The sequence below is a fragment of the Chiloscyllium punctatum genome, chromosome 9, assembly GCF_047496795.1.
Source record: "Chiloscyllium punctatum isolate Juve2018m chromosome 9, sChiPun1.3, whole genome shotgun sequence".
Taxonomy (NCBI): domain Eukaryota; kingdom Metazoa; phylum Chordata; class Chondrichthyes; order Orectolobiformes; family Hemiscylliidae; genus Chiloscyllium; species Chiloscyllium punctatum.
This window is the reverse complement of record NC_092747.1, coordinates 39,828,788-39,842,181: the sequence shown is the minus strand read 5'-3', so window position 1 is coordinate 39,842,181 and position 13,394 is coordinate 39,828,788. Positions and strand designations below refer to the sequence as shown.

General features: G+C 42.6%; 1 protein-coding gene across 1 annotated transcript in view; it reads right to left on the bottom strand.

Moving 5' to 3' along the window:
* flt3 (fms related receptor tyrosine kinase 3) overlaps window positions 1-13,394 on the bottom strand; it is a 154,136-nt gene that overhangs the window by 116,421 nt on the left and 24,321 nt on the right. Inside the window, exon 2 of the mRNA XM_072577294.1 lies at window positions 6,475-6,513. The gene's annotated coding sequence lies outside the window, so the exon portion shown is untranslated. The remainder of the gene's footprint in view (window positions 1-6,474; window positions 6,514-13,394) is intronic.

Sequence of the window (13,394 nt, the reverse complement as noted above, 5' to 3'; positions counted from 1 at the left end):
ACTTTCATTCAGAACCCTTGAGCTACTAACTTAACCCATACCACTGTCTTCTTACAAATATTGATGATCACAGGTCTAAGGATTCAGTTATGCATCTGTACCTCTCAACTCAGGCAAAATGCTCACATACAGGAACAAAGCAGAGAACAATGTAGAACTGTTAAATTAAACTGAATTTATTTCAATGCAAGAGGCCTAATAGGGAAGGCAGATGAACACAGGCCATGGTTAGGAACATGGGACTGGAATATCATAGCAATTACAGAGAGGTGGCTCAGGGATGGACAGGACTAGCAGTTTAATGTTCCAAGATACTAATGCTATAGGAAGGATATAAAGGGGGAGAAGAGAGTAGGGGGAATGGCGTTTTTGATAAGGGGTAGCGTTACAGCTGTGCTTAGGGAGGAATTTCTGGGAATACATCCAGGGACATTCTCAGTTATCTGTAAGAATAATAGGGTGGTTATGATAGGGGATTTTAACTTTCCAAACATACACTGGGACTGCCAGAGTGTTAAAGGATTAAATGGAGAGAAATTTGTTAAATGTGTACAAGAAAATGTTCTGATTCAGTATGCGGATGTACCTCCTAGAGAAGGTGCAAAACTTGACTTACTCTTGGGAAATAAGGTAGGGCAGGTGATGGAGGTGTCAGAGGGGGAACACTTTCGGGCTGGTGAACATAATTCTATAACTTTTAAAATAGTAATGGAAAAGGATAGACTGGATCAAAAGTTGAAGTTCTAAATTGGAAGAAGACCAATTTTGATGGTATTAGGCATGAACTTTCAAACATTGACTGGGGGTAGATGTTTGCAGGTAAAGAGACAGCTGGAAAGTGGGAGGCCTTCAAAAATGAGATAATAAGAGTCCAGAGACAGTATATTCCCATTAGGATGAAAGGCAAGGCCAATAGGTGTAGGGAATGCTGGATGATGAGAGAAATTGAGGTTTTGGTTAAGAAAAAGAAGGAAGCATATGTCAGGTATAGACAGCAGAGATCGAGTGAATATTCAGAAGAGTATAAAGGCAGTAGGAGAATACTTAAGAGGGAAATCAGGAAGGCAAAAAGGGGACATGAAAAAGTTTTGGCAAATAGGGTTCAGGAGAATCCGAAGGGATTCTCCAAAAACATTAAGGACAAAAGGGTAACTAGGGACAGAATAGGACCCCTCAAATATCAGAGCTGAAAAATGTGTTGCTGGAAAAGCGCAGCAGGTCAGGCAGCATCCAAGGGGCAGGAGAATCGACATTTCGGGCATAAGTCCTTCTTCAGGAATGAGGAACATGTGCCAAGCAGGCTAAGATAAAAGGTAGGGAGGAGGGACTTGGGGGAGGGGCATTGGGAATACGATAGGCAGAAGGAGGTTAAGGTGAGGGTGATAGGCCAGAGAGGGTGTGGGGGTGGAGAGATCAGAAAGAAGATTGCAGGTCAAGAAGGCAGTGCTGAGTCCGTCTGAGATAAGGTGGGGGAGGGGAAATGAGGAAGCTGGAGAAATCTGCATTCATCCCTTGTGGTTGGAGGGTTCCTAGGCGGAAGATGAGGCGCTCTTCCTCCAGGTGTCATGTTGCCATGGTCTGGCGATGGAGGAGGCCAAGGACCTGCATGTCCTTGGCAGAGTGGGAGGGGGAGTTAAAGTGTTCAGCCATTGGGCTGTTGGGTTGGTTGGTGCAGGTGTCCCAGAAGTGTTCTCTGAAACGTTCCTCAAGTAGGCGGCCTGTCTCCCCAATGTAGAGGAGGCCACAGCGGGTGCAGTAAATGATGTGTGTGGAGTGCAGGTGAATTTGTGACGGATATGGAAGGATCCCTTGGGGCCTTGGAGGGAAGTGAGGGGGGAGGTGTGGGCGCAAGTTTTGTATTTCTTGCGGTTGCAGGGGAAGGTGCCGGGAGTGGAGGTTGGGTTGGTGGGGGGGTGTGGACCTGATGAGGGAGTCGCGGAGGGAGTGGTCTTTCCAGAACGCTGATAGGGGAGGGGAGAGAAATATATCCATGGTGGTGGGGTCTATCTGGAGGTGGCGGAAATGACGAAGGATGATACGATGTATCTGGAGGTTGGTGGGGTGGTAGGTGAGGACCAGTGGGATTCTGTCCTGGTGGCAATGGAGGGGCGGGGTTCAAGGGCGGAGGTGCGGGAAGTGGAGGAGATGCAGTGGAGAGCACCGTCAACCACGTCTGAGGGGAAATTGCGGTCTTTGAAGAAGGAGGCCATCTGGGTTGTTCGGTATTGGAATTGGTCCTCCTGGGAGCAGATGCGGCAGAGGCGAAGGAATTGGGAATATGGGATGGCGTTTTTACAGGGGGCAGGGTGGGGGGAGGTGTAATCTATGTAGCTGTGAGGGTCGGTCAGTTTATAGTAAATGTCCATGTTGAGTTGGTCACCCAAGATAGAAATGAAGAGGTCTCGGAAGGGGAGGGAGGAGTCTGAGACAGTCCAAGTAAATTTGAGGTTGGGGTGGAAGGTGTTAGTAAAGTGGATGAACTGTTCAACCTCCTCGTGGGAGAACGAGGTAGCGCCGATAGAGTCAACGATGTAGCGGAGGAAAAGGTGGGGGTGGTGCCAGTGTAGCTGTGGAAGATGGACTTCTTCAAAGACTGCAATTTCCCCTCAGACATGATTGACGATGCTCTCCACCGCATCTCCTCCACTTTCTGCTCCTCTGCCCTTGAACCCCACCCCTCCAATCGCCAACAGGACAGAACCCCACTGGTCCTCACATGGGGAAATAGATGGTGACATCTTGAAAAATGTCCATATTACAGAGGAGGAGGTGCTGGATGTCTTAAAATGCATAAAGCTGGATAAATCCCCTGGGCCTGATCAGGTGTACCTTAGAACTCTGTGGAAAGCTAGGAAAGTGATTGCTGGACCCCTTGCTGAGATATTTGTATCATCAATAGTCACAGGCGAGGTGCTGGAAGACTGGAGGTTGGCTAACGTGATACCATTACTTAAGAAAGGTGGTAAGGAAAAGCCAGGGAACGATAGATTGGTGAACCTGACATTGATGGTGGGCAAGTTGTTGGAGAGAATCCTGAAGGACAGGATTTACATGTATTTGGAAAAGTAAGGTTTGATTAGTCAGCCTGGTTTTTTTGAGTGAAAAATCATGTCTCATGAACTTGATTTCGTTTTTTAAAGAAGTCTTGATGAGGATTGATGAAGGCAAGAGTGGTGGTCGTGACCTATATGGACTTCAGTAAGGCATTTGATAAGGTTCCTCATGGTAGACTGGTTAGCAAGGTTAGAGCTCATGGAATACAGGCAGAACTAGCCATTTGGATACAGACTGGCTTGAAGGTAGAAGGCAGAGGGTTGCCTTTCAGACTGGAGAAGTGTAACCAGTGGCATGCCACAAGGACTGGTGCTGGGTTCACTGCTTTTTGTCATTGATATAAATGATTTGGATGTGAACATAGGAGGTGTAGTTAGCAAGTTTGTAGATGACACCAAAATTGGAGGTGTAGTAGATAGCAAAGAAGGTTACCTCAGAGTGCAACAGGATCTTGATCAGATTGGCAAATAGGCTGAGGAGTGGCAGATGAAGTCTAATTTAGATAAATATGAGGTACTGCATTTTAAAAAGGCAAATCAGGGCAGGACTTCTATACACTTAATGGTAAGGTCCTGGGGAGTATTGCTGAACAAGGAGACCTTGGAGTGCAGGTTCAAAGTTCCTTGAAAGTGGAGTCACAGGTAGAGAGGATAGTGAAGAAGGCATTTGGTATGCTTTCCTTTATTGGTCAGAGCACTGAGTACAGAAGTTGGGAGGTCATGTTGCAGCTATACATTGGTCAGGTCACTTTTGGAATATTGTGTGCAATTCTGGTCTCCTCCCAATCGGAAGGATGTTGTGAAACTTGAAAGGGTTCAGAAAAGATTTACAAGGATGTTGTAAGGAAGGGTAGGAGCATTTGAGCTATAGGAAGAAGCTGAATAAGTAGGAGCTGTTTTCCCTAGAGCATTGGAGGCGGAGGGGTGACTTTATAGAGGTTTATAAAATCATGAGGGGCATGGATAGGGTAAATAGACAAAGTCTTTTCCCCTCAGGCAGGGCAGGGGTGGGGGTTAATGACAGGAGGGCAGGAGTCCGGAACTGGAGGGCATAGGTTAGGGTGCGAGGGGAAAAATTTAAAAGGCATCTAAGGGCAACTTTTTCACTTAGAGGGTGTTGAATGAGCTGCCAGAGGAAGTGGTGGTGGCTGGCATGACTACAACATTTAAAAAGCATCTGAATAGGTATATCAATAGGAAATGTTTTGAGGGATATGGGCCAAGCCCTGGCAAATGGGACTAGATTAGGATGGCTGGTTGCCATGGATGAGTTGGACCGAAGGATCTGTTTCCATGCTGTGCATCTCTATGACACTATGACACTACCTATGCTAAAGTCTCTCAATGCTTCTCTCCTTCTGCAAGAGAAAAATGTGTACAACTTGTGCAGGTATGCTAAGCAAGGGTGAATATCTGACATAAGGGTTCTCACTTTTGAGGAGGAGGCTGCTGAGTTGGCAGTGAGCCATGGGATCATGCTTGTGCTGAAGGGTTGATTGATATGTGCAGCCATTTAGTAAGAAATCTTCAAGTAGCTATTATCTGCAGCATATATTAATGAAATCTTGAGCAAGGATTTACACCACACTACACTACAAATCTATTTGTATTTCTGTGCAGCCTCCAGAACCAAGAATCAAACAAGGTCTAGCAAAGTAAGAGCCTTAGTCCCCAGACAAAAGACTCCCTGCCTGTCAAAGCAGACCTCTGAGGATGAGCAGCCAGAAACGAAGTACAATGAAGGCCTGCTACCCTCCAGCAGCGGAGAGACATTCACCTTGATGGGTATATGTAGAGCAAGCTTAGAGTCACATTGTGGTCACAGCTGAAGGAGGAAGAAATGGCAGAAGGCTCTGACACGTGAAGAACTGCTGCAGGACTGGGTCTTGTACTGGACTCAGACATAAGTGAGCAGATACAGATGAATAATAAAGCAAGGAATATCTGACTGCCGCACTACCTCACAACTTCAGCCTAGATGACAGTTTAATCACCATGTTCTTAACTTGCATATGTACAGCACTACCTCACAACTTCAGCCTAGATGACAGTTTAATCACCATGTTCTTAACTTGCATATGTACAGGCCTCTGAAACATCTTGCATAGTTCAATGAGTTATAACCAATCCCCTCACTACCCAGCATCATTTGCAGTGATATCCTTCTTATCAAAAGGTTAATGCACAAGAGGACATGATTGGGAGGTAGCTGTTTGCTGTTTTAACAACTGATTTGCCTTTACTGCATTGACATTTTCCTTATTGTGCAAAACACTTAACCTACAGTGCGAGAACTCCGTTTTTTCATTTGTTGTATGTGGTTTTGCCGTGTTCTAACATGAAAAACAGATCTATGGCTCCTTATTTTTGCATGGCAAAGTCTCTATGAGTCATATGCTTGTAAAATACCAATAGAATACTTAAGTTTTCTTTCAAGTCTTTCATCCTGTAATCTCCTCCTTTAGAATATACATTTCGCCCTATAACTCTTGATGTCCCTTTCATCATCTTTCATTCTCTCTAATATTCTTCAGTATCACCTGGTGACTATTCATTGCTTCACTATCTCTCTGAATATTCCTGACCTTCCCTCGATCCCACTCCCATTGAGATCCTCATGGGTCAGCCTCACCCTTATAGCGTTCCTTATTCAAATTTGCATCTCCTCCCTTCACAGAAAATCTGTTGACCCCATTGTGTTCCTCACTTTTAATATTCAGCTCCCACCCTTTGTTGTTCCTGTTGCTCCTATACCTGTTACTCTCTTTTTATCCCAGTATGCTCCCTCCATTCCTATCATCATTCCACTGACAATTGCAACCTTTAAATTGGATTTCCTAGTTTTCATTTAAAACCAGTTCATCCTTCTGTCCACCTTCTCTGTAATTCCAGAGAATGTTGCAGAGACTCCGCAGGTTAGGCAGCACCTAAAGAAAGAGAAACAGAGTTAATGTTTTGAGTCCAGTATGACTCTTCTTCAGAACTGGAGAAGAGTCTAAAGAGTTATATTGGACTTGAAATGTTAACTTTGTTTCCCCTTTCACAAATGCTGTCAGATCTGCTGAGTTTCTCCAGCATTCTTTGTGTTTGTTTCAGATTTTCAGCATCTGCAGTGTTTTATTTTTTTTCTGTTCATCCCTTTTTCAGGTTGATCCACCTTTTAAGTTGAGGCCTTATTGCTCACCTCGGTCATGCTTGCTGAAATCAGCCAGGGTGGTTGCCTGGCTTGGATAGATAGTGAGTCTGGTCTGCCTTCAGTCCTGACAATGCAATGGTTAAACTACAAGAAAACAAATGGCCATTTTCTGAGAGTTCTTATGAGCTGGTCGACAGGGAGAGTCTTCAGCCCAAACTATGAACCAAACTCACAAACAAAGGCTTGTTTATGAAGATATCAAATTACTAAAGAAGTTTTACTCACCAGAGCTTCTGAGGCAGAGTTCCAAAGTTGCACAAACCTCTAGGAGAGAAAAAAAAGCCTCATCTCTGCTTTAAAAGAGCAACCCCCAATTTCAAATAATGCCCAAAATAATTACCACAAAAGGAAACAATCTTTCCACGCTTAACTTGTCAAGACCATTTAGGATCTATACACTTCAATCAAGTCACCCCCTCTCTCTTTTAAACTCCAGTGAAAACAAGCCCAGCTTGTCCAATCTGTTCTTGTAACTCAACCCACTCATTCCAGGTAACAATCTAGTAAATCTTCTCTGAGATGCTTCCAACACATTTACATCTTTCCTGAAATAAGGATATCAAATCTGCACACAATATTCAAGATGAAGTCTCACCAATACCCTGTACAACTTTAGTATAACATCTTTATTTTTATGTTCAATTCTTCTCATTATAAAATATAACATCCCATTAGTTTTTTTGGTTATGTGCTGTACTTACATACTAACATTTTGTGACTCATGCAATAGAATACCTAAACCTCTTTGCACTTTTAATTTCCAAATTTGATCCCGACTTTGGTAACACTGCTTTATTAGTCTTCCTGCCAAAGGGAACAACTTCACTACTTTCTGCCTTATACTCCATCAGTAGATTTTTGCCCACTCACTCAACATTCTGAAAACTTCTTATATTTTCTTCACCTCATACTTTCCCAACTAACTTTGTGTCATCTACAAATTTAGTTACTACCCTTTGCTCCCTGCAACAACATGAAAAATTAGAGCGAATGCAGCCCACGGCAGATGTTAAACTAACTGGCTTATCATTTAAGTAAATGCAAAATATAGCAGATACTGGAATTCTGAAATAAAAATAAAACAGCAAGAGCTGGGCAGATTCAGTGAGTCTGTCAAAAACCACTGAAAGGGGAAGAGTTAACAATTTGAGTTGACAATTAGAATGCAGTTGTAAAGAATTATATTGAACTCGAAATGTTAACTCTGTTTTTCTCTTTGAAGTTGCTTTCTGACCTGCTGAGTTTCTTCAGCATTTTCTGATTATATGGCCTGTAGTGCTCTGTTTTCTGCCTGCTTCCCTTCTCGAATGGTACAACAAAGCACAGACATAAGCAAAAAGTATGTTTACTGATACCATAAGTTGCCTATTTGTGCATAATCATGCTGGTCTTGGATTGAAGTCAGAATGTTGTAGGTTCAAGTACCACTACAGGAATTTCAGCATAAAGCCTAGACTCAAGTGCAGGAGTTCAGCTCAAAAGGAGCTCTGCATTGTCAGAAATGCCTTCCTCCAGATGCTAGTTCAAGACTCCATTTGCCATTTCGGTTAAAATATGTCAAAGTACTATTTCAAGTAATAGGATTTTCCTTTACATACTGGCCAATATGTAACCAATAAGGGCAGTCGGAATATATTTAAAAGGGAAATCAGGAGTGCAAAAGGGGACATGAAATAGCTTTGGCAAATAGGGTTAAGGAGAATCCAAACGGAGTCTCCAAATACATTAAGGGCAAAAGAGTAACCAGGGAGAGAATAGAGCCCTTTAAAGATCAGCAAGGCAGCCTCTGTGTGGAACCGCATGAGATGGGGGAAATATTAAATGAGTATTTTGCATCAGTGTTTTTTACTGCCTCGGAACACTTCAACCCCAGGGCATCAATGTGGACTTCAACAGTTTCCTCATTTCCCCTTCCCCAACCTCACCCTGGTTCCAAACTTCCAGCTCAGCACTGTCCCCATGACTTGTCCGGACTTGTCCTACCTGCCTATCTCCTTTTCCACCTATCCACTCCACCCTCTCCTCCCTGACCTATCACCTTCATCCCCTCCCCCACTCACCCATTGTACTCTATGCTACTTTCTCCCCACCCCCACCCTCCTCTAGCTTATCTCACCACGCTTCAGGCTCACTGCCTTTATTCCTGATGAAGGGCTTTTGCCCGAAACATCAATTTCAAAGCTCCTTGGATGCTGCCTGAACTGCTGTGCTCTTCCAGCACCACTAATCCAGAATCTGGTTTTCAGCATCTGTTTTTACCTCTTGATCAGGTGAGCTGAGGAGCACCAGACGGAGTTTAATTTAGTTAAACATGAGATAGTGCATTTTGAGAAGATGAATCAGGGCAGGATTTATACACTTAATGGGAAGATCCTGCAGAATTGCTGAACAAAGAGACCTTGGAGTGCAGATTCATAGTTCCTTGAAAGTGGAGTCGCATGTAAACAGGATAGTGAAGGCGGCGTTTGGTATGCTTGCTTTTCTTGGTCAGTGCATTGAATATAGGAGTTGGGAAGTCATATTGCAGCTGTACAGGACATTGGTTAGGCCACTTTTGGAATATTGCATTGAATTCTGATTGTCCTGCTGTAGGAAGGATGTTATAAAACTTGAAAAGGTTCAGAAAAGATTTACAAGAAAGTTGCCAGAGTTGGAAATTTGAGCTAAAGGAAGAAGCTGAATAGGCTGGGGCTATATTCCCTGGAATGCCAGACGCTGAAGGGTGAGTTTATAGAAGTTGATAAAATTATGTAGAGCATGGATAGGGTGAATAGCCAAGGTATTTTTCCTAGGATAGTGGAGTCCAAAACTAGAGACCATAGGTTTAAGGTAAGAGTGGAAAGATTTAATAAAGGCCAAAGCAGCAGCTTTTTCATGCAGAGGGTGGTATGTGTATGGAATAAGCTGCCAGAGGAAGTGTTGGAGGCTTGTACACAACAAGGTCCAACATTTAAAGGGAATGAATAGGAAGAGCTTCGAGGGTTATGAGCCGAATGCTGGCAAATGGGACTAGATTAATTTAGAATATCTGGTCGGGGGACATGGTTGAGTTGGACCAAAGAGTCTGTACATCTCTCTGACTCTATGACTCAATCAACACCAGAAAACATGACCATTTGTTCTTGATCCCTGCCTGGGGAAATATCATCCCTGTATCTAGTCTGTTCAGTACTGTCAGATTTTTATACATTTCAATGAGAGCCTCTCATTCTTGTACTCTCAAGTGAATACAGGTATGCTTTTAGTTGGACCTTTTTGTGTTCAAAATGGCGGCCATGTTTCTGATATTGTAATGCACTACACTTCAAAGGTATTTAATTGAATGTAAAGTGTTTTGGAGTTTCCTCAGACAAGTCTTTCTTTTTTCTTCATAATCAGCTGAAGTCTGAATCACACCTGGTATACTGTTTCCAGTTCTGAATGTTGAAACACAAGAAATGTTTAGCACTGGGTTCCATGCACAAAAGAACTGTTGTCTAGAGTTTGAGATCTGTGTTTTGAGGATATTTTTAGATTTGAATGTAGATTTTAAAGACTTGGAAGAAGGTATTAGTGAAGTTACCTTATACAACAGTAAATGTTATGGAAAAGGCAAATCTAAACTGTTACTTCAAAATATATTACTCAAGGAAGAGAAAGTGCACAAGTACTATTAATACCACAATTTAGTAAAAGACAAAGTTAGAACTAATAGTTGAAAATTGTGTGCGTAAACAGTGAATGAGGTGGTGGAGCCAAAAACACTGGAATAATTTCAGAACAAAATGATCCTGCAATAGAATTCTGAGTGGATAAACCAAAATCTTTAAAAATTCATTTACACGATGAGTGTGTTGCAGGCTGGGCCAAGTAAGACTGATGTTTCCTTCTCTATAAAATATTAATGAATCAGATAGACTTTTTCCCCAACAATTGACAATGATTTCATGGTCACCAGTAGACTCTTAAACTCAGATTTTTATTCAATCAAAATCCATTATCTGCAAAGTCAGGATTTAAACCCAAGTTCCCTGGGTCTCAGAATTAATAGTCTAGTGATAATAACATTAGATATCATTGCTGTGTGGTGAGTTTCCCAGCAATTAATGTAAAGAAACAACTTATCGATCATTGAATAGGCAAGTGGTGGCTGTTTACTTGAGTGTATGCAGTTTGATGAAAACAAAACTTTTCATTTTCCAAAGCAACTTCCTCAATTGGTGGAGGAACTGCATTTTCAGTACCTGAACTGAAAATGGATTGAGGGAATAAACCACTACTGCCACATTGCTCCAAATACAGAAGATGCAGCAAACTTATCTGCCTCTAAAGGGGACTAAATTAATTTGGAAAATTCAACCATAAGTACCACCAATCAGAGAAGTTACCCACTGCAGAATTTGTAAGGAGGTTTTGATTAAGGGTCATTGGATTTGAAATGTTAATGCTGTTTCTTTCAACACAGATGCTCCAGTCCTGCTGTGTTCCTCCAACAGTTTCTAGTTTGCTTTCAAATCTCCAGTATCCATAGATCTTTATGTTATCATAGTACTATAATTTGAAAGGAGCTATTCACCCAGCCACAGGCTTGTTCTCCCTTCTGCTCTTTGGTGGTAGACTTAGAGTGACCCTATTCGCTGCAAATGTGGGAGACAAGCAGCTTGTGATTGGAGAAGCAGTGATAAAGTGACAGGCACAGTGAGCATATTGGCAAAGGTGAGGATTGCAGATGCTGGAGATCAGAGTCTACATTAGAGTGGTGCTGGGAAAGCACAGCAGGTCAGGCAGCATCTGAGGAGCAGGAAAATCAATGTTTTGGGCAAACGTCCTTCATCAGGAATGAAGGCAGGGAGCCTCTGGGGTGGAGAGATAAATGGAAGGGGGTGGGGCTGGGGAGAAGGTAGCCAAGAGTTCAGGATGTGGTTGAAGAACTTCAGGGCAGATGAAAAGGTTGCAGTGAGAGAGAGGCTCACTGAAATCATTGTAGAAAGCGGAGGAGAACTTCTTTGGTTGAATCCTGAGGAATGAGCTGGATGAAGCGAAACTATGGAGTCTGTAGGATGTTCAGCTAGAGGGTGGGCAGGATGTGGGGTTGGCAACTAGGGAGATAAGCTGGGGGCTGGGGTAGTGAGTCTGCAAACGGGAGAGGAATAGCATCTGGAGAAGGGGAAGAAGGACTGCTAGGTGAAACAGTACGGTTTTAAGCTTTTCTACAAAGGAATTGTGTATTTGCAATGAACACTGTCAATTGGAATTTTAGTACTGAACAGTTTTATTTCATAATGATTCAGATTTATGTGTTATCACACCCGAAAGCATCTCACATACTATGAATTACTTGAAGTGAAGAGACTATTTGCGACTGTTTAACTGTGCCTCACCAGTCCATGCAAAGTTTGTCTGTGGTTATTGGTTTTGTGTATAGATGAATTTCAGTATTTTTTAAATTTGTTGCTAACTTATACCTGTTATCACATGCCAATTTACATACTCAGGTGTCATGACATGAAGGCATTCCTTATATGTGTGTGTCTTTAAGTTGAATGGACTAGTGATGATTATTGAGGATATTGTTGAATTATTGTAATTCTGTTTTGTATGAGTTCAAGTACTCCATTTGTCAACACCAGTACAGAAGGTAATGTTAGTATGTTACTAATAAAGGAGTAACTGATAACAAAAAAATCTACAACTTAGATAACAGTGAAATCAGCTAATTAGATTAGATTCCCTACAGTATGGAAACAGGCCCTTCAGCCCACCAGATCCACATCGACTTTCTGAAGAGTAACCCACCCAGACCCATTCCCTACCTTAAATTTACCCCTGACTAATGCACCTAACACTATGGGCAATTTAGCATGGCCAATTCACCTGACCTACAAACCAGAGCACCTGGAGGAAACCCACACAGATACAGGGAGAATGTGCAAACTTCACACATGGGTAAAAACAATGACTGCAGATGCTGGAAACCAAATTCTGGATTAGTGGTGCTGGAAGAGCACAGCAGTTCAGGCAGCATCCAAGGAGCTTTGAAATCGACGTTTCGGGCAAAAGCCCTTCGGGCTTTTGACTGAAACGTCGATTTCAAAGCTCCTTGGATGCTGCCTGAACTGCTGTGCTCTTCCAGCACCACTAATCCAGAATTTGGTTTCCAGCATCTGCAGTCATTGTTTTTACCCATGTGTGAAGTTTGCACATTCTCCCTGTATCTGTGTGGGTTTCCTCCAGGTGCTCTGGTTTGCAGGTCAGGTGAATTGGCCATGCTAAATTGCCCATAGTGTTAGGTGCATTAGTCAGGGGTAAATTTAAGGTAGGGAATGGGTCTGGGTGGGTTACTCTTCAGAAAGTCGATGTGGACCTGGTGGGCTGAAGGGCCTGTTTCCATACTGTAGGGAATCTCCAGACAGACAGTCGCCCGAGGCGGGAATCGAACCTGGGTCCCTGGCCCTGTGAGGCTGCAGTGCTAACCACTGAGTCATCATGCTGCTAAATCATTCTGCTGTTTATACAGCTAAAGTGTATTCTGATTAAGTCAAAGGATTAAACATGTCTTCAGCAGGAGCACAATATAAACAATAATGAACGTGCAGTCAATTTTCTTTTAAAGAACAGGCTGGGTATAAAATGATTCATTGGTGCCAATTTTCTGCTATTGTCCAAGACCCGCTTTACACAACTGATCTCTAATGCAGCTGCTGGAAAACAAAATCAGACATTTTCATGATTTGTATATTCTCAGATAAAGAAGCATTTCATGCTTGGATGCAGCAAAATGTGGGGAGGTGGTGGCACAGTCTATCGATCCAGAAATCCAATTAATGCTCCCGGTACATGGATTCAAATCACATCATTGCAGCTGGAGGAATTTAATTTCAATTAATACATTTGGAATGTTAAAAATGTGTGGATAGTTGTTAAAAAATATCCGCCTAGTTCACTAATGTTAATTCTAGAAGGAAATCCTCCATCCTTACTTGGTTTGGTCTATCTGTGACCCCAGTTTCACAGCAATGTAGTTGACTCTGCTTGTGACTTATAGCAAACTGCTGCAGATAGCATTGACCTAAACATTAGAAACAACAGAAAACCTAGCCCTGTTGATCCTGTCCTTGCCAACATCTGGGGTTTGTGTCAAATTTGGGAAGGCTATCAGAATAATC